General features: G+C 41.7%; 1 protein-coding gene and 1 long non-coding RNA gene across 9 annotated transcripts in view; both read left to right on the top strand.

The window, feature by feature from the left end:
* Positions 1 to 21,976, top strand: part of LOC143354721 (uncharacterized) — a 597,645-nt gene that overhangs the window by 225,821 nt on the left and 349,848 nt on the right. The gene's annotated exons all lie outside the window — the stretch shown is intronic.
* LOC143354718 (uncharacterized) overlaps positions 1 to 21,976 on the top strand; it is a 575,799-nt gene that overhangs the window by 216,532 nt on the left and 337,291 nt on the right. Inside the window, exon 1 of one of the 8 annotated variants that reach the window (XM_076788980.1) lies at positions 19,193 to 19,360. The exons of the other annotated variants lie outside the window; for them this stretch is intronic. The gene's annotated coding sequence lies outside the window, so the exon portion shown is untranslated. Of the gene's footprint in view, positions 1 to 19,192; positions 19,361 to 21,976 lie in introns of those variants that run through there. 8 annotated transcript variants of the gene reach the window in all.

Here is a 21,976-nt window from a genome sequence, read left to right as displayed (position 1 = left end):
TCAATTTTGTCTGTGTAATAGTTAAACGAATTAACCAACTTCGTTGTAACAAAGTTCTACGACAGCGCCGCCAAAATCAGCCAGTCGGACTCAAGAGTCAATTTTCTCTGCGCAACAATTCAACAAATTAGCCAACTTTGTTTCAACAAAGTTCTACAATCAATTACAATCATCCTAAACCACTCTGCTGTAACCAGCCATTCCGCAGTAGAATAGTACCGCCAAAATCAGCCAGTCCATCTCACATATTCACAAATCTATGATTACCTTATACTCACCGTTACACTGAAATTATAAATTACTGTTAAATCGTACTTTTATTAACGTATTCACAGTCCTGTACAAAAGCATACTCTTCTCCGACGCTGTTAAATAATAGGACATAACAGAAGAACACCTGTGGGCCAAAAGGAAATAGAACTGCACAGCGTGTTGCAGCGAAACGATTGCCAGGATCGCGATAGATCGGATCTTAGTTTTATTTTTCTGTGCAGCCAATTCCTTTTCCCGTGTCCCTAGCCGGCAACCTTGACACCCGGTATCGATCCGAAAAAATCACGAGTCGCCGAACGAGGCGGCGCGTTCGCGGAACAAAACTTTACTATCCTGTTTATAGTTCGCCCCGCGTAAACAGTAAATCGAAGCCGAACGTCCAAGGCTACCCGCTCTGTTTACGGAGTCTCTTTATTCATCGGCTATTCTGTGCCTCGACGAGACTGCCTGGTTCTTGTCGGGAAACAACGAGAGCCCGAGCCACGCTGTCGCTCGTTCGATTAATTGCTTCACATTTGTTCGTGCCATCGAGCCGACGTTTCCGAGACGACTCTTCTTCTGGTCTTTTTTCCCGTCCATTTTTGGTCTTTTTTTCTCTCCGCGAAATGAATGTAATTTCGTGGGCTAGCGCTACCGTTCCGCGGTGATTGACGTTGATATAATGATCGGGCCGAAAGTGCTCGCTCCGGAATTTATGGTAATGTCTGTAACGAACAAAATGGAGGATTAACACGTTCGCAACAGCACGTGGCGTATGTGGGTCAGAGTGCTTCCTCGCTCGCCCCTTTGCCCGCCATTGGCACGGGATGTATAAAATTAGTATTTTTCTTTTTTTTTTAATATAGGGAGCACTGTTTTATATTTTTATAATTCATTTAATGTACGAGAATCATTTCTGAAACACGAAGCAAATGGAAACGTCTGTTTCCCCTTGATGTTGATTCTAATTTATTCTTATTCAATATACTTGTAGAAAAATATGAAAATTGCAAAAGTGGCGACACTTTGAACGTACAGTTTCGATTTTTTCAACACTTTTTGTTTTTGAAAGGCTGGAAGGATTGGGAAAAAATTGATCATGGCACGATTGTGGTGGCGACTATGGTCACATGTACGCTGAAGACGTGTGCAAAATCAGTAGTTTTTGTGAACGCGTTTAAAATGTAAATTCATCTACTCGGTAGCCTGCGATGCGTCGCACTAAATGATCTATAATTTCGTTATTTTTTCAAAAACTACAATAGCATTTTACGAGCATTTTCTTAAAGTACTATACCTTCGATATGTGCAGAAAGAAAAATTCTCCACAAGGCCACGGTAAAGGTAAAAAAAACTATTTGTCTGTGAAAGTGGAAGAAAACGGAAAAGTAGAAGACGAAGGGGACGAGAGGGAAAATAAAGGGGGTGGTTTGAGGGATGAAAGCGTGAAGCAAAAGTGACGGTTCCTGTTGCGCGTGCATTGTTCCATATTTGTCTGCCATCGGTGACCCTATCGGAAAAGCGCTATAAATAGACAACGATTTCCAATTTTACACAGAAAGGCAGGCAACGCACCAACTGCAGACGAGATGTGACTCGAGTGCGCCAGACGTTTCCTTTCGTAATTAGGTCAATCTGTACCTAATGAGACGTTACTCGCGCGTTTCTGTACAGCCGTTCGCGTCGTTTCGCCTCATTTCAGACGGCCAGATCGAAAGATTTTAATTAAAGGTTAGCGTCGCACGATCCGACCAGACCAGACGACGGCCACGCGGCGCGCGAGCTCGCATTCCTGTCCCCGTGATTGATGGATCACGATGATCTACCCCGTGCGATGAAAACTGATGCGATTGCTGCCGTTGCTGCACTGCAAAAGTTAATGCTAATTTGGATCTTCACGGAAGAATTTCAAGACAGTGACGGGGAACTAAAATTGAATTTGCTTTTCTTCTATTAATTTCAGATTTCCACCAGTTTACCTGTTAACTGGTGCAGGAAGTGTTGTTAAACAACTTCCGAGAAATAACGACAATGTTTAAAGTGACACTAAAGGAAAAATCGAAGCAGCAAGTTTAGTGTGAACACAGAATTTCGACGTCCCGCGTAACAGGGCTTTTAATATTTTAAAAAGGATACTAATATCTGAACCATCGGATCGTGATCCGCGAGCCATCCGTGATGCCCGCAACGGGCTTATCAGCATTCATCGATAACGCGGCCGCGGTTTCGGTTCTATTCAAGAATCGAGCGTGAAACTCGGCATCATCGCTCGCATGGAAGGATTGCGACACCGATCAACGCTGGCCGATGACTATAAATAGGAAGGTTACATTGTAAACCGGGCTGCGGTTCGCTGCGAATCACCTGGCATCGAATTATCGCTCGGATATTAGGATGTCGCAACCGTGATCCCCTCGGTGCTCGTTGCATTCTTCATTGAGGCAGCGACTTCCTCGTCGGTCGGTGCGCGTTTGCGCGCGTGGCGCTTTAAAATTAGTCGCCGGTAAATTTACACACGTGTACGGCCGATCGGCGGGGAGGCGAGCGGGGAGAAGGGGAGAACGGTACTTTTATTTATCGCGGCTACTACGTGCCGTTTCTGATTGACGGGCATTAGCTGCGACCACTCGAGCGTCCCTGTTCAGCCACCGCGTCGAAACGAATCGAAACGTCGCCGAATATTTACGGGGAATTTCCGGCAACCGAGTGCCTGAGAAATCGCGAACGTTAAGGGCCGAGACGCTCGCCGGCTCTGGAATATGGGATCTGCACCGTACGAGGCTCTGCTGGCTCGGGCTCCCAGAGAAATTCGGGTTTTTTCTGCGAGCTACCAAATATATCAGGTTTCAAGACATTTATATTCGAAATTGATTTAGTCAGGATTTTATTGAATCTTTTTCTTTCTGTTATAGATATAATTTAGGATGTTAGAATTGTCTGATTAATGCGAATAATATAAAGTGGTTTGCTGGGAATTGTCCCATGTATGTGGGATTTGCACTGTACAAGGCTCCACTGGATCTCTCTCAAAGAAATTCGGGTTTCGAGCTTTGATACATTTAGATTTTAAATGAATTTTATAGAATTTTTTAGCAGAGATGTAATTTAGGATATATGAAAGCTTTAAGAGGAGAATACAAGAGATATTTGTGTGAAGGTTGTTGGGAAATATCCCATATACGGAACGGCGTGCTCATACATATTCATACCTTGAGCGAATACGTAGGTCAGTAAATTTCATTTTTATTCAATTTTTATTACGTTTGATATAATATGTAGGGTAACCGTATATTATATGGAACAGCATTTAACATGCAAAATTGGATACGCATATATATTTGAGACATCGGGTCTGTTGATAGGCTCGGTACAGAAAATGTATTGGAAAAATCAATTGAAGTACTTTGATCGAAATGGGATTGTGTTTCAAGGTTTATTTTATTTTATTTCTTTACAAATTTTGCAAATGTTCCATATTAACTGTCACTTTGTTGAATTGCAAAGTTGGACTCTTTTTATATTTTTTCATTACCCTAAGACGGGAGATAGTTAATGAAAAATCGTCTATACGACTTATTAAAATGATATTCGTGCACGTGATTGATTAATAATCCGGCTATCAGTGATTACAAATTAAAATGTCCCTTTATTCCGAGATTAATATAATGTCTATACGATGACGTGAAAGGGAATCTCGTATTGAATAGACTTCTCCACATCGAAAATTAATTAATCGCGAAAGCATTTGTTGCAGCGATGTCACCGTGATGACGTATTGACGTTTATTTGCGTGACATAATTGGAGTAATGCGATAAGAATGAAGCAATACACGCATTATATAGTTATTCTCCTTTATGACTGCCGGTTCTCCAGAACTCATTATTTGACTATAGATGTTCCATTCAATTATTTTGTAAGCTGCAATCGCACGGTAGGCCTCTCTTTATTTAGTTTTATTTGGTCAATTAGACCTTACACGAATTTCATTGGGTACAACATGAAAAATTGGGAAGCTATGTGCGACTCATTAGTGTGTCCTTATTAACGATTTTTCTTTCTTCGGTTTTAAACGTGATGGACGTATGGTCGGATACACTTCCCATGATCCTTATCAATTGGTTGTAAAAATGATTGTTGAGCTTTCTATGCAGTGTGCAAAAATGTGAGAATAGAAATGTTATTTGCAACTTTTTCAGAAAAATCGAAAGCCTCGTTTCTGTAGCCCCTCATCTACAATCCATAAAACAGAAACTGTATTATAGAAACATTCCCAGACCATTTTTGGTGCGTAGTGATTTTACAACTAATTGAACGTTTCACCGGCGCCGTTTAATCCCGGCTAATATCTTTCATCAAACGTGCTTGCCAAACACAATGGCCGTCCTTAATGCCGTAAACGCTCGTCGAAACGCGCAGTTTTCGCTTTGACATCGCGGGCAGAGCTGACAATGGCTCGGCAGCCGGCGGAAGTAATTTCAAATTCGGATGCATTCGTCGATGCAAAAGCTAAAGGGCCCGGGAAATGCGCCCGGCTTATCATACGATGTTTTTTTTTCTCCCTCCATCATGTCGAGCGTCTTACTCGCGATTCATTTCCGGGTTGAATCGGTTAAAGCCACGGATTAGCAGGACTTTTCCGGCAGCGTGATTCCTTCGTTGCAGCTCTCCTTTTTTGTTTTATTGTTTTCTTTTTAACATTCGCTCGATCGCTCCTTTCGTTTCCAGTAATAAATATTTCCGAGTCGCTTTGACTCATTTCAATATTCAGCAGAGCGCGCACGCGCGCGAAACGACACAACACGTTTCGAATTCCCGACGGGCGAGAAATCCAATGCAGACTGAATATAAAAATGGAAACAGCGAATAGACGGATGATCCGTCGATGATCATTTACAACAGGGGCGGTTTCGCTGATTTTAGTGACCTCGGAAGTGCTGTCAAGGTCACCGTTCGGAACGTACTTTTCTTAAATGATTACTATTACTATTACAGTCTCTACTCGATAAATGTGCCAAATATCTAGCCTATAATTGTCCCAGAACAATTCCCACTACGTTCAGCAGTGGATCAAAGAATAGTATCTTCTAGCCGATAATTGTCCCGGGCCAGACCAATGCTTTGGACAACTATCGAGTCGACCTTGTACTGTTATTACTATTATTACTATTCTTAATCCTTATATTTTCAATGTAACTGGAAACTGTTTCTCCTCGAAAATAACTTTGAAATATTGGTGTTGTACAGGGCTCAGTGTGTGTATGATGTTGTACGGATTAGAAATATTAATTACAGAACCTATCACTAATTTGACGTACTGATTTGAAGCAATGGTCATTGGATTCCTTGAACTGTTAAGAATGTGTCCGATCGTTGTATTTATTTTTCGTGTAATGCGAGCCTTTTCCCGAGTACATTAAGATCATTCGGACGCTCTAGAATTAGCTGGACCTCGACGTACGGTTTTGCGGTTAATTTACAGCGCAGTTGTCTAGCGACGAGCGCACTATCTGTAACGCATTGTGTCGCATGTGCGATTTCGTGACAGCGGACATTCATTGGCAGACCACGAAGACCTGGGGAACGATGTTGGTAGTATTAGGTCATTCCGTGCATCGTTGTGTTTTTTGGCACGGCCGGAGACCGCGAAAGAAAACCATTCCGATGGTATTCGGAGATAGCATCGACAGTTTAATGATTCAGAACGAGTATCGTTCACCTAACACACCGCGATATTCGACTGGGCTATCATAGATTGCCGATTTTGTGCGTTCATAACAGAAATGAATAGGTTAAGTTCAAAACACATTAAAAGCATTTGCAACTTCCGCTCCTTACAATTGACTTGGACAATTTTTATTTTGCATAAAGATTCGCAATCTATATATGCTTCCTTTTACAATGTTAAAAGACACTTTTTCATGCACCGCTATGTCAAATTTTGAAAATCATCTTCTGATTAAAAAGATATTTGAAAATACTTCTTCGTCTTATTCAAGTGAGTGTACGCTGATTTCTCTATATATGTCGCCATGGCCTGGATGATAAACGTCGCGGAACTATTCCCTCTACCGCGGGGTATAGTTCGCGGGAGGGGCCAGGAAGCACGTGAGGCCTCGGGCGTCGAGAAGTGTAAACATAACACGGCTCGGGTATGTCTCCTAGACGATACATGACGCTAGCAAGACCCTTGTTGTTGACATGTTCACATTCTACAGTTAGTAAATAATTTGAGAAAGGGTAGCTTTGCTGTAGAATTAGTAGAAATTAGTAACACGGTGTGTTTTTGTGTACGATAAAATTAAGTTTTTGGGAGTCCAGAAGTCTGAAAGACGTCGCATCGATGCTCGTTCGCATCGGTCGCAGAAATGTTCAGTTTTTGGTCCCTGTTGGTCATAGTTTTTTCAGTGGCTGTACAGAGGCGGACTGCCTTTTTGGCAGCAATCCAATGGATTTGAATGCGCGCGCGAACCCCATTTCATTATTTTTTCCTTTTTCCTTTTAACTTGGAGTACGCGGAACCGGAGGCATATACGGTCGCGTGTGTATTTCGGATTGAAAGAACAGCGCGGTACGTGCGTGACATACGGCTGTCACGTGCGTTCAACGTCATAGTGAACGCATCGGATCCAAGCATCGACAGCTGCTCTAATTTCTCGTCTTCTGCGCGGATATTTCTGTACCATTTTGATCCATACGTGATTACCGGACTGATCGGTACCCGGCGTTGCCTCTAGACTCTCTAATTAATGTATTTAAACGATTGCCCCAGTTTCCGAAAGCGATCGAGCTTTCCATTTCGTCCGAATTTCATCCCTATCGTCAAAGTCGAGACCTCAACGTTATTTTTACCATTACAACTAATGGAAGTCACATTGAACACGAGATGTAGTCTTATCACTACAACGTACTAGTAAATACAATGCTAGTAAATGTTAAATATATTTCTTTTATTTCTGCCCTTGTATGACCCTGAAGACCATAGTATACTACATGGTTGAACTAGTCTCAGTGTCCGTTTTCATTTGACGTAAACAAATATGTAGCATTCCATTTAAAAAAATGAAGGTCACCTTTGTTTCTAGAAAAATATTAAAAACACAAAAAATTGAGATTCGCTGTCATATTGCTAGTAAAATATACTACTACCTCTTCGGTTTTCTTTTAAAGAAAAAATAATAGTAATATCCGTCTAAGAAATTAATTATATGGAAAAGGTAAAAAATAGCGATTTTTTATTTTTCTAACTATGCGCCCTCAATTTGAAAAATCTGAAGAAATTGTATGTTGACAACCGTAATGAGATGCTGAAACTATAAAAATATAAACTTGGTAAATTTTCAATTGAAGAGGATAAGAGAAATTACGGAAAACCCTGATTTTCTTTGACACCCCATTACTACCCCCAATGTCGACATATAGAATTGAAAATTGGCGCAAAATGTTTTCTTCGGATAAGCTATCGAATGGCCTATTGCAAATTCAAATTGGTTTGGGGGCACTTTTGACCTCCTTATCCGGCTACACCCTTTATCAAGTTCGATGATTCTTCTCAATCCATGATCTGAATATTTTCGAAGTTGCTGAGGATAGTTGAAGAGGTACTATTCCTTGGTCCTGTGGCCACAAAACGCTTCGGCTTCCCACTGACCCAGTCCACAGACCTCTCTCAAAGCGGACGAGCTGAAACTGACTGAAGAAAAAATGAGATCCAGCCAGCTTGATGTTTCGTCTCGACCCATTAATCGGCAGTATAGCAAGCCTTACCGTCGAAGTCTCAATTTCACGGTCCGCAGTGTGCAACATCGAGGTCGTCGGAGGCCGAACGCAAACATCCTCGCGATAGTAAAAGTAGTGAAGCACGCGGGCCGGTCCTAAGGCAACAATTTCACGCGGAAATAGAGGTGTGCGCGGAACGAAACGAAACGAGTGGACCCACACCCTCTCTTCTCTCCTCCCCACTGTTCTCTTCGAGGCGTTCCGCGTCCACGCGGAACAATAATAACGCCCAGGGTCTCTCTCTCTCTTTCTCTATTTTCTCCTCTCTCAATCGTCGGCGGTTGATCGTGCGTGGAAAATGACGAGGGGTTGGTTCTTCCCTGCTAATGCCCTGGCGTCGTCGTATTCTTTTACGGTTATCACATCGCCGGTTGACGATCGCTTTAAACCGTCCCGCGATATCTTCGCCTTTAATGATCCCCTTAATTGCTTGCTATATCACCAAGCTACTCGGAAGTTTTCACGACGTCCTTACCCTGTACTAGCCGGCTACTTAAACCGGAGAATTCGCGCCGGGGTACCCTGGCCTGAAATAATATCGTAGAAATCCGCCGGGCTAATGAAGAATCTTTAAAGCGGCCCGGCAATCGACGCGGAAATCGAGCGCAGTATTCCCCCGGTTGTAATCACTATGGTGTCTCCACTTATACTGGAGCGTTCGGCGAGGATCTCCCGCGGAAACGTCACGGTTATCATTGGCTGGCCTTTGCGTCGTTCCTTCGCGTAATTATTCCTTGGATTTAATCAATTTTTCCACAAAATATTACTTCATAATGCTTGCAGATATTTTATCATAAATATTTTCTTATAAAAACTGATTAGACAGATGTACTTCTCTAAGAACTTTTTGCTACTAAATTTTCTGTTACATTCAGACAGTTGAAACTTCTGTATAACTGTTACAAACAATATTGAACTTTTTGAACGTTGACCATACAAATTGCAATGTTACATTCGGCATTTCAAAATTTCTGCGACACAATGAAATCGCAAGAGAAATTAAATATAGCGAATTCTCGATGTATGTCAACAACACGGGTCTTGCCAGTGTCTCGTATCGTCCAGGAGACACACCCGAGCCGTGTTATGTTTACACTCCCCGGCGTTGGAGGGCTCTCGAGCTTCGTGGCCCTTCGCGGGATATACCCCGCGGTAGTGGGGATAATTCCGCGACGTTTATCATCCAGACCTTCGCGACATATATGGAGAAATCACGGTACTACGACTTCGGAGGATTGCACACTTGTTCAGACGTCAGACCGACATTCGTCGCCGAGATTAATAGCATTCGGCTGCTGTTTTTATCGAAGCTTGAACAACAGGCGCGCTGCGTCGCGTCCGTCGGGAAAGTCTCGAAGCAATTATTCCGGGAGCGTTCGCGAAACGCCGATGGGAACGGGGACGCGCGCGAATAAATCAGCCGCGTCAATTATAACTCGCGAGGGCCAGTCGACTTTTTAATCGAACTTGCAGCACGTCCGCTCGAAAACGTTTGTTCGCGAGGCAGCAAACACTTAGCGTCGCGTCGCGTCGCGTCGCGTCGCGTCGCGTCTCGCATCGCGCAAGACGCTAGTTTCGCGTTTCGTCGTCGTCGTCGTCGTCGGGTGAACACGCACGAGCGAACATTTCGCCAGTTCAGAACGGCATATCAAAGCTATTCGTGTTTCTTCGTGCGCGTTCAGCAAGCCGCGCGCCCCCCCCCCCCGCCCCGTAGACGGCACGATGAACATTTTCGCGAATGTTTCCGAATATGAGACGGGGCCGTGAGAAGCGTACGAAATTAACTGAACTTTCCCGAGACACGCCCGGCAAAAGCAGGCCAGGGAAATTCTTGAAAAATATAACGCGTCGAGCGTTCTACCCGGAACGGCAACTTTGTTTCCGCTCGTAATGAATAACGCGTAATTAAGTGGCTGGAAGAGTGGTTGGAAGAATCATTGAAGAAGTCGTCGCGAAAGAAATGATTGAGGAAAATGATCCATCCCGAGACTCAAAGGACTCGCTTGGGAAATAGAATAGACGTTAGAATATCGCTGGAAAGATTACTGTCCAGAATATCACAGGAATCGTGAAAGGCGTGCTTTCAAAGATCATGGTAGAATCCCGTTGATGCTTGAAGTTTACCCGGCACAATCGTTCGTTCCTTTCAAGGAAACGGATAAATACGTGTATACGTCCGACAGACGCGCCTGCTGCGTAAATAATATCGCGGTGCAAAAATTTTCTTGCCCCGAAGGATCAGGTCTGACGTTGCATCGGCCAATCGGAAAACGAAACACGTACATTTTTCTTTTCAATCGATCTCTCGCAGGCTTTGCGTCTCCTTTGATAAAAGCAGCGGCATGATTGTCCGACTTTGATTCTGACGAGCTTTCGCAGTACAACAGCCCGGAGTTTCCTAACGACCTGCATCACAAATTAAATAACACAAAACAGATACAACATTGTCTTAACCTCTGTAATTTCTTTTACAATGAAAATTATTCCAAGTAAACCAAAATCAAAATTTGTAGAAACAAACGTTTCGCGATCTGGAAACGCTTTTAACATTTTAATCCAACGAGAAATATATGTTTTCTTTCAATTTTAGAAAATTCGTCCCCGAGGAGCACTTTCCTAGCGAAACGTACAGAAGATAGGTCATCTCTATGAAATTTTTATAGGATACCTAAATGATCCACAGCTGAAAGACTTTTTGCAGTGTATCCCGACATGATTCAATATTACGGACAAATTTGTTTTCAGTCGCGTTTAGTTTCTGAAAAATTGCAGGAAATTTCAGCGGAAACGCTTTTGCTACTCTTCCGGGAAATTGCGAACGTGTGACAGTGTCCTGTTGATAGGTGCAGCATTTCTAGGAAATACAAAGAAAAATGAAAGATTCGGTACTCGGCGAAATTCAGGTTTCGCGCTCGTCGGTCGCGAAAAATGAAAGAGCACCGGAGCTGCAGGGCATCGAGGCGGATTATCAAGGAAACGCGAAGGATCCGATAAAATCGGGCAGGATGTTGACCGTGACGATCGTCCCGGTCCCGTTCGACTTTAAAACCTTTCCCAGATAACCGGCTCGCGGAAAACCGTCCCCCGAATATAGTCATTGGCCTCCGAGATGTTCGTGGTCAACGCGGATATCTCGCAGATTCTAACGGGCGGAACGCTCGAGCGGACCCGCCGATATATTCTTTCCCCTTCGATACGCGCCCCTTGAAAAATAAACCGTCTGAAGATTTTTCGTCGGAGCTGCTCCTCCCGTCCGCCTTTTGATACGGCTGTTGAAAATTTACGAGGCTCCGCGGAGGAATGTTGCTCCCCTACCTCTCTGTCTTTCTTTCTCTCTTTCATGATTCGTTGCTTAATGCCGCCGTCGTAAAACTTTGGGCGTATTCTGCTTGTTTACTTTTCCACCGGAGCGAAGGGAACTACTAAGCAGATTACGTTTTCGGACGGAATCAGCCGAGCTTTGTTGAGAAACGGACGCGTTTTAGTGTGCTTCGGTTATTCGAACATTTTTTAGTGTGATGAACTTCCTTTTGGATAGCGATTCTGCGAAAATTACTAGGGATTTTAATGGCGAACACGGGGTAATGGAGTTATTTCAATTTGAGTTCTTCAACCCTCGTACCATCCTCAAATACGATCCTGCACATAAAAGAGTTTTAATTAATATTTCAATCTTTCTTCAAGCATTTTAATAAAAACGGACTGTCCACATCAGTAATTTTTCATTTTTACATATGAGAAATACGGTCGGAAGGAAATTCAAGATTTTACAGCAGCCCGGTGCAGAAATTCGATTACTTTAAAACATGAGTCTTTTATTTTTCCGGAAATTGCAGTCTGACAACTGGACCGTGGATTTTATGGATTGGTGAAAGGTATTAACAATGGTAATAAACTTCTGATAATTTTCTGTTTGTTACAAGTGAGATGGAAAATTTTTATTTTGCTGCGAAGCGTGTTGTTATCGTTACGAAGCAATTTTTATTTGTATGTTCCGGTTTGTTTGGTAAACTTGATTGAGAATGCAGTTTTAGTATTGTGCGCTGTATCGAAGCACGCCTGTTAGTGTAAATTGAAAAGCCATAAAAATATCGAATGAAAAAGTGATTCATACAATAAAGCAAGAGAAAAGTAATACGAGAAGCGATGAATGTAATAATTGTTCAGCTTTTATGTACCTACGGTTGGACGAACGGAAATTACGTTACGCCCACGGTTACGATCAGTTTTACGATCATAAAACTTTATTATCTAAAATTACTAATAAACCTATTTCGAATTGAAAGCATCCAGACAATCCCCAGCAGGGAAACATAAAACATGTGTACTGTGTGGGGTTATAAATGCTCGAGAATGAGTGTACACGAATTACATAACTCGAACTCGCTTTGAGTCACTTTTTGCACACTGTTTTAACCATTCGCGTGTCTATGTACATTGAAATGTATTTGTAAAATATTTAGATCCATTATCGTTGAACGATTTATTCTTGCTGCCTGTACTATAACATGAATATTCTTTATGCACGTAATTAAACACACATCGTAATTATTATTCATGCGTAATTCTTGTTCAAGTTAATGCGCGTGTTTTCAAATTAATGTCCGAAGAGTGTCCTCGATTATTAGGTAGTGTTCGTATGACGATTTCACGTCGATGTTTCGTTGTAAAATTCGGTTCTTTTGTCGCCACTGTTGTCACGTTAAGCGATGAAAATGAAATTGAGAAAGAAATTGCTAGACAAAGCTGTACATAATCGTACGCATACTCAGCCACATTATTGTCAAAAAGGTCGTCCAGTCAAATGTTTTGGTCGAAGCTGCTTCTCGAAACGGAACTACAGAGCTTCCCGGCAAACAAAATTGAACAACTCGCGAATTCCGACCCAGAGGAGCGTATCACAAACGTTTGGCAGTCTCGAAATTATTCGTGGCGATTATGCCGGCCGATTCAACTCGTATTAACGACTATATACTATTCCGTGGCCGGTGTACAAAGAGAAAAGTAATCCAGAACTAAATGCCGGGCAGCTCCCGCGCGCGTGGTGAAACATTAAACGCGAAATACTCTCGAGCGTGGATTCTAATTGGTGAATTACGCTTTCCCGGCGGGGAGCTTGTACAAAGTATCATACCGAAAGAGAGAGAGAGAGAGAGAGAGAGAGAGAGAGAGAGAGAGAGAGAGAGAGAGACATAGTGGCGGGTGTCAGCGTCGACATTAAGAGAGATGCAGGATGACCTCCGCGTCACTGGCAGTGGGAGGCCTTTAATTTCGCCGGACGGGTTTCCTTGGGCACACACAAAGTGGTTGACAAATAAAGCATTTCTGGAGTGTTCCGGGCACGCCAGGAAGCCGTGAAAACTACCGCCTGGGTATCATACCGGTCGTACACTCTGCGACAATACTACAACGCAGAACATGAAATCATATGCGTCTACAGATGCTCCTTTTAATATCACCGCACTCTTTAAAACAGGGTAACTTTTTAAAAATTACACCAAACGCCATAGCACAAGGCCATGTATATCTGCCTCGGCTACCAGAACGACAGGGTACGTCATATTCTATCATTATCCAACAAAAGATATCGCTGAACTATAGTTTACCGCTACGAAATACGAAATACGACGCTACATCCGAAATACGACGAAAGCCAGTCCCGAGTCATCGTCTTATATCGGAATAAAACTTTAATAGTGAAATATTGCAGGCAGAGGCCTAGAACCCGTTAAAGGTCTTATTTGTATATAAATATACAATAACATGCACCGTATAAAAATATTCTTTGCAGTGGATCTGTCCATTGATGGAATTTAAACTGCATTCGAAATATGTTTTACACCTTCATAACCGAAGGACACATTTCTGGCAGCACCTATTATGGGTATCCTGTATAGTGAGTTATAGTATTGTCGCCGGAGTGTATCCTATGGGCGCGGGTGGTGTTGAGCGCTCTTGGCCTGTCGCCTCTCACTCTCCTTCTCTCTCTCTCTCTCTCTCTCTTTTGGAAGCAGGCGCGGATAAGAGGAAACCGAGGAACGATCGAGAGAACAGTTGAAAAGCGAGTGGGAGAGAAGAGGTGTGCCGTGTTTTTGACGATAGATACGCTCGGTTCTAGCATTTTGGCGACAATCCAGCCTCTATATAAATACCACCGGGAGTCACCACGGACTCCCTGGCCCCGCAAGACCCCTCTAGCAGCGTACTCGACACGCTTCATTATTTTTCTTCTTCTTGTTCGTCGTTCCCGTCGTTTTTCTCTTGCACGAGTGTCAAGCCGCGCTTTTTGCTGGCGTTAACCGGCCGCGAACTGAGACCCAGCCCCTTCTCTCCTCTTTCGATCCTCAACCTTCGCCGAGATACTGTCAAAACTCGATAACTAGGCTGAGGGACCCCTCCACTGGAGCACAGTTTTATACAGCGCTTTTCTAAACCGAATTCTTGCTCGATCACGTTAATCGATAATCAACTACACAGTGGATCTTAACGCATTTATGACAAAAATAGGTGAGTAAAACTGGAAACAATGAAAATGGTTTTAACCCATTAAACTCTCAATCTGCTGAAATCATTAACTCCCGGACTCCTGCGAGTTCTAGGCCCATGCCATAGTCATTTCTGACCCACACCGATATTTCGTTACAGTTTTCTTTCGATATAAGGCGATTGCTCCGGTCCGGCTTTCGTTGTAATTCGGACGAAGAAGAAGATTTTCTTATTTTGAAATAAATAGCGTCATCTTATGTCGGAATAAAATTGTACGCATTAACGGTCCCTCGAGCTTATCCCACCGCGACGGGTCACGAATGACCCTGGCATAGCACACGAAGGGTTAGGAGAAGAAATACATTTTTTTTTATTTCATAAAACAGAAGGAATTTGATTCTTGTGAATGATAAAGCTATTACTATTTTTGGTAAAACTGCTGTTTAAGGGTGCAAGCTTAAGTGAAAAGTATAGTACTATATGATTTTATATTTTAAATTAAGTGGTTTCCCATCGCATAATGAGGATAATAATGCCTTAGAAAATTACATGGGTGTTTATGAACAGATTTGGTGCTTCCAAAAGATAAGCAGCTTACACAAATACGCGATGAGTCTCGATAATAAAAAAATTGTTAATAGTCTGATGGTATCGAAAGCGAGGATATTTATTTTTTAAATTGGTAATACGTGTTGCATGTTTGCTGTCTTTCCCGTTTCATTCGATAGCGTGTCGGGATTGATTGGCGACGCTCGAGGTTCGGCTCGTTTGACTGTTGATAATGGTTTCTGGTTTGGAGGGTGGGGGGGTTGGCTATTAATCGTGCGGTCAGATCGAATCGTGGTTTGTTTTTTTTTTATTTTTTCGAATATGAATTTACACAGTTTCGTGACATTTTTTGTAAGTCATATTTTATGCAGTATGCGGTTGTCCGAATGAGTCCTTTCCAGAATTTAACAAACTGTACGATGAATGATTTATTCAATAATTGAAATTGAATAAGTGTGGAGTATATGGGAATTGAAATGTTTTCCTCACTGTGCCAGAAGTACAAATCCGGTTCAGAAATTTGTATACATTCACAGATCCGCGGAACGAACAAAAATTTAATTAAAATTCATTTCCATACCAAAGTAGGACGGGTTGAATATATTATGCCGTCTTTTAATCAATCCATTTGGCTAGAGCATTTTTAAGTCTCACTTGACTCTTCTGGCTTCGCGGAATGTTTCCCCTGAGAATTTCTCCGGTAAATGGATTATCCGAACCCATCGGAAAGACTTGCCAGTTGTTGATGATGTACAGTTCCTACGGAGTTTCATTAGAGTTGAAATTTTTCGGTCGGGAAGCAGTTACTCATCTTGTCTTATCAAAACTTAATTATAAATTTCTCCGTTTCGAACAAATTAACAAACAGCGCAACTCGTTAAGAAATTTGTCTCATCAACCCATCTGCACTTGTACATATTTTAGTACCTACTATATTATATATATATTACTCTACTGCCTGAACAAGTTATTAATTTTTTTCAGATAGATACTCTTCAAAGCAATCTCTTTTCAGTATTCCGCACTATTACATAATCTTTTACCGTTACTTTCTAGCCATAAATGCAAGCAGATCATTTTTTTAAATATTCCCGACCAGAAAAATAAATCGATTGTTACATTTACTTGATTCTCTGTTTTAATATTTATTTTCCTCTGAATTGAAAATTTCCTTTCTTCTAATTGTGTTCCCAAATGCAGATATTCTTAAATCTAGTGAAAAGTAATCCACTACAACGCTGGTACAGAATGCATTCTACACCTGTGCTCTCTCTGACACCCCAACGGTACCTGACAAGAAATCCAAGAAGCAGACCCATGTCAAACGCGCCATCATTTTGTTCCACCGACCGTGGAAAAACGTCTCAATTCATTCCCGAAGGAATTATGCTCCGCGAACGAAAGAACACAGGCGTGCAAAAGTTACGGCGCAACATTCTGCAAACGGACGGGAAAAAAATTGCGCTGCAACCCTTCGCGCTGAAAAAGTCTGGCGACGATAAGCACGAACTCTTTCGCGTCACGTAATTGTTAAAAAAAAATAGAGAGAGAGAGAGAGGGAGGAAAAGGGGAAAACCGGAGGTGAAAATAAAAATGTCGAAAACTGTGGCAATTCCCCAAGGCAGCTGGTAGCGGGTAAGTTTCGCGAACGGTCAATGCTTGAGACGGGGAAATAAACTCCGGGATTATCTAGTCGACGGCGTTGAAGATCGATCGATCGCTGCTCGTGGATCGGGGCTTGTTTAACGTCGCGCGTAAATTCTGCGAACTCGCGCGCGCGCACGGAAGGGGGCTGGCGAAACTTGAACGAGGTCAAGAAGAAGTAGTAACGTTGCCGGTGCTCGCCACGTATCCTCGTGATAACTGCGCGATAGAATGTTCTCTTAAATTTCCCAGGTGGATCCCCGGGCCCTGTACTTGCTTTCGCGACGTCTTTATACGGTTCCCGACGAATACCGGTGCGCCTTGTGTCGGCCCATTCAACCGTTCGCGAGAAGCTACGTCCTTCGAGGATAAGCGAATATCGAGGATGTCGCTGCTCGGGGAAAGTGGCTGCTCCACAGGCGCCGACTGTCATTTTTCATACCCGCTACTCGCGCTGCTGGATTTACCGAAACCCCCGGAAAAACTTTGCCGCAAACCACCGACACGTATCACGCTCGAACGTCGATTCACCGAATGCGGGATGAGCCTCATTCATCATTTTTACTCACTTTTCCAGTTGTGTGCGAGGAAATCTATATTTCCCTTGTCCTGCACAGTGGATAAAAAATTAATAGAAGTTGCAATAGAGAATTAGAAATTTATATTTTTCTTGTCCTATACAGTGGGTCAGGAAAATATTTACGCGGAAAAATTTATTGAAATTAATAGAAGTTGCAATAGAATTAGAAATTTATATTTTTCTTGTCCTGTACAGTGGGTCAGGAATATATTTACGCGGAAAAATTTATTGAAATTAATAGAAGTTGCAATAGAATTAGAAATTTATATTTTTCTTGTCCTGTACAGTGGGTCAGGAAAATATTTACGCGGAAAAATTTATTGTAATTAATAGAAGTTGCAATAGAACTAGACTGGAACGTCGATTATTCGAATACAGAACGTGTCTCATCATTTTTGGTAATTTTTGCGGTTACGTGCGAGGAAATCTATATTTCCCTTGTCCCATACAGTGGATAAACAAATATTTACACGGAGAAATTTACTGAAATTAATAGAAGTTGCAATAGAACTAGACTGGAACGTCGATTATTCGAATACAGAACGTGTCTCATTAGTTTTGGTAATTTTTGCGGTTACGTGCGAGGAAATCTATATTTCCCTTGTCCCATACAGTGGATAAACAAATATTTACACGGAGAAATTTACTGAAATTAATAGAAGTTGCAATAGAATTAGACTGGACCGGCGATTATTCGAATGCAGAAAGGCCTTGCTTTTGGTCATTTATGTAGTTATGTACAGGGACATTTTGTTTATCCTATGTACAGGGTGCGAGGAGGTTAATCGACATGCAAAAATAAGTCGGAAGAAAAGAATAATGTTTTTTCGTTTAAGCTTTCGTTTTCGAGAAAATCGAGTTTGAAAATGCAACGAATACGCGCGCTGTTACATAAGAATCGCCTGGTTCGTCTGGTCATGACCTACCGATTCTACTTACTCCGGATTCTAGAGCACGCGAACTCGACGGATATTCAATCTCGTTTTTCTCGAAAATGAAGCCTTAAACGAAAAACTTTGTTCTTTCTTTTCGATATATTTTTTCGTGTATTTTTCATAAATTTACCATAATTGTAAGAAGAAATGTAAATGTTTTCAAATCGGTGTCCTCATTTTTCAGTGTGAAGGGTTTTATGCATCTACGATAAAAACGAGTAGATAAAATGCAAAACTGAAAACATTCCAAACATTTAAAAATACGTTTGCATAATATTCCACTTAGTGTATCTTTTAACGAATGCACCACATTTTCTAGGAATCTATTACTAAATCTTTATGTAGCAGCCATGAAAATTGAGCGAAATCAAAGGAATTTATTTAATGAAGCAAGAACTGGGAATTTAAGATTTCTGACACTAATGATGACTAATTTTATTGGACTGCTCCGTCCATTCCAAGCAAGGTTGGCCGAGCCCACTGCAGCAAAACCGAATATTAAAGTCCGGAACAATTGCAACACCGGGGATATAGGTGACGCGACGGTCAAAGCGTTAGACAGTTATGGTTCCGTAAAGCAACCGAAAGTATCCAGTGACGAGTAACGGCGTGAAATCATCTGCTATTTCGCGAAATAATGGACACGTCGTTCAGGCGAGTGACCGCATCCTCCATTACACGCAATTAACGAACTTCTGTTGTAGTATTAATAGATTTATAGACACGCGATGCCACGTTATATGCCAGAGAGGTCTCGCCCGGTCTATACAAGCTTGTGTCGCGGCCTCTGTAAAGATATTGCTCTCGTAGACACGTCGGAATGTAAACGAACGTCACCGAATTATAGAGCGAGCAGGTGTAGAATCGTTCCGTTTCGTCGTTCCGACGAATGACGCGCGATGCTCTCTGCGTCATGATGGCTTCGCTCGGAAACCGTGTCTCCAACGTTTACGATCGTCTGTCCGACAAGTTCAGCTTTCCATGAAACGATCGTCAACGCCAATAATATTCTCCGCGACACCGTCAAGCCCCCCAGCAAATCATTTTTCCATCCCATCGATCGACCATGCGGCCGACAGTGACAACACTTATTAAAAAATATTGCCCGGACCGAGAACGACTCCGTAATTGATTCAGGTAATATCTATCGCCGCTGGAAATATTTATCGCGGCGTCATAACTGCTTCAACGCTATATCATCGCTGCGGATTTTTGCTGAATTATTTGTTCCTCCCAAAAGTTCTTCCTACCACGTGCGCACTTAACCTCTTGCCATACCATTTCCGCCTTTACGAAAATTACAACTTCCTTGCCTTTAACAATTTTCTAAACCACGGAGAAAATTTATATTTACTCAGTTATATTTATGCATATTCATTCATATTTTTATTTAGTAACTTCAGGAATAGCTTCTTTTCTGAAGCACAGGTTTAACGTATGGATCTATAAAATCACAATGCATGATTTCACTAATATTCATGGAGAGAAGAGGTATGAGCAGGTACAGATTATGCATTCTTCGGTTATAAATGTGAATTAGGTGTTGGCTGAGTCATATACTCCTCCTCAACTGACGTAGTGTATAAATATATACTTTGAACAGTAAACAAGAAATGCCTGTAGTGGACAATGAAGTGAAGAGCTGTCGACAAACCTGCAGTATTTTTAACCTAATATTTGTTTTATAACTCTCGTTTCCCATGGCGCTAAAAATAAAACGTTCTCCGCTCTGGAAGGAAGAATTGTTTAATGTACATAATCCATCGCTGCAGTGGTTTAGTTTCCTTTCTTGAATGAAAAACATTGTAGTTGAAACTGGTTTTTCGCAGTTTCTAGAAAATATTTAAACGTACTGGAAAATCTTGGACATCACTGATAATTAAACTGCGGATTTTTATGCAAACTAGGAATTGTCGAACACACTTCTAATAATTTTAATAGATCAGAAATTATGTGATGATATTGTTAAATTCTTCTAGTATATTTACAGTTTTGATTTTCGCTCATAAATGCATAAAATCCGCAGTTTATTGATAATGGTACTCAAACAAAATGAGTTGATGCAAAAATCTATGATGAATGACGTATAGTGTTTCTTTTAATTTTTTTATCTACAGAGATTATATATTTTTTTTTAGCTCTTCCAATTAGAGCGAGCGTTTTTAGAAAATCCTTCAACAAAAATTGTTTTTAACGAAGCTTGAGGTGCAGAGAAATTGCTTTGCTGTAGTAATATATAATAATTAATAGGGCATCGATTCGAATCGATTCGCGAGTCGCCTACGACCCAAGGTCCTACGAAATATCTTGCGGGGGGCGGTACTTACTTTAATTAGTCGCATGGATGATCGACGAGTCGCGCACTCCACGGAAAAATTAATAATCGAGCCCGGCATTTTAATCGAGCGTTCCTTCTTCATTTCTATTCGGCCGGGGTCCTTTTTATTTTGTTTCACTGACGGCCGCGAATTAATTTGATCAATTTGATTCGCCGTTCGTGGACGGAGAGAGAGGGAGAGAGAGAGAGAGAGAGAGACATTGTTAATTCGATCAGCGGATGATTATTGACGGAATTTCGTAATAAAGCGGATGGAACGCAGAAAATTTCGTTATTTAATTACGTGGCGCTATTGTGCCTCCGAGAAGGGGGGGGGGGCGGTGTGGTGATGGAATTTAAGGACTTTGTAGAACATTTTCGTTCGGCAATTATTAGCAAAAATTCCGCAGTTTACGTCACCGTGTCGCCTAATGAAATTTCTGCGTAGCGCGACACGCGTTTCCGGCCGCACCGCGAAAGCAAACACGGAATTTCAGAGATCCTCGGACTAGTGGATTTAATTCGGCTTCCATTCTGTGATACGACTTTCCTGGGACCTCCATTTTGTCGCTTACAACACTGTCTTCCTTCTCGTATTTCCGGTTTGAACATCCTGCTGCTCGAGAGTCGATGCTAGAAAGCAAATACGTTCAATGACGAATAGATATGGATGGTTAAGAAAATATTTGTATTCCAACTTTTGTTATTGATTCGTTCCCCTAAAGTAGTTTTCTAAGAAAATTATTATTTCAAGTTACTCCTGCTTCTGCATTGTTCTTCCCCACCTTAAAATTATTTGTTTTTGGAAAAGCTAGTTTGTTCGGAACTGTTTTCTTTGAACCTATTATTGTATCGTTACCTCCTAGTAGAAAATTCTGCTAGATGTAAGACAGAGTAAAATATATAATTTTTAATGTAAAATACAGAATAGAAATTTAAATTTGGGTCACAAATATTTGATGGATGTAGAGAATACATTTTAATGAGAAATATTATCGAGGCATTATTTGTACGTGATTTTTATGGAAATACACAGACAATGATGAACAATCGGAATCGCTGTTATTTCTAGCATAGTTAGATTTTGTACGGAACAGTTTCGCTTGAATAAATCTGTGCGAGCGCAGAATGATTTGCAAATAAGTAACACCATCTATCTAGCATTTAATCAATCTACTTGAGCAGTTGATAAGACAGTAACCGCTTCGAGGAAATTCTGCCAAAATCTTCGCAAACTAAGCTCCTCGGAATTCAAAATTCAATCTGCCTGTAAATCCGCTCCTCTCCACATCTTTGCCGTTTCTCTTTAACACGACTACCCACGCTCGTCTGTGCGAAGCGCGTGCAACGTACACTCCCGTCCATAAGTATCACTTAATATGAGATACGCAAGCAACGGTTCATTACAAAATTATTTCAAGCACTAAATATAACAA

The sequence above is a fragment of the Halictus rubicundus genome, chromosome 6 (genome assembly GCF_050948215.1).
Source record: "Halictus rubicundus isolate RS-2024b chromosome 6, iyHalRubi1_principal, whole genome shotgun sequence".
NCBI classification, from domain to species: Eukaryota; Metazoa; Arthropoda; class Insecta; order Hymenoptera; family Halictidae; genus Halictus; species Halictus rubicundus.
The sequence above is the reverse complement of the archived record's forward strand: the minus strand, read 5'-3'. Positions and strand labels throughout refer to the sequence as shown.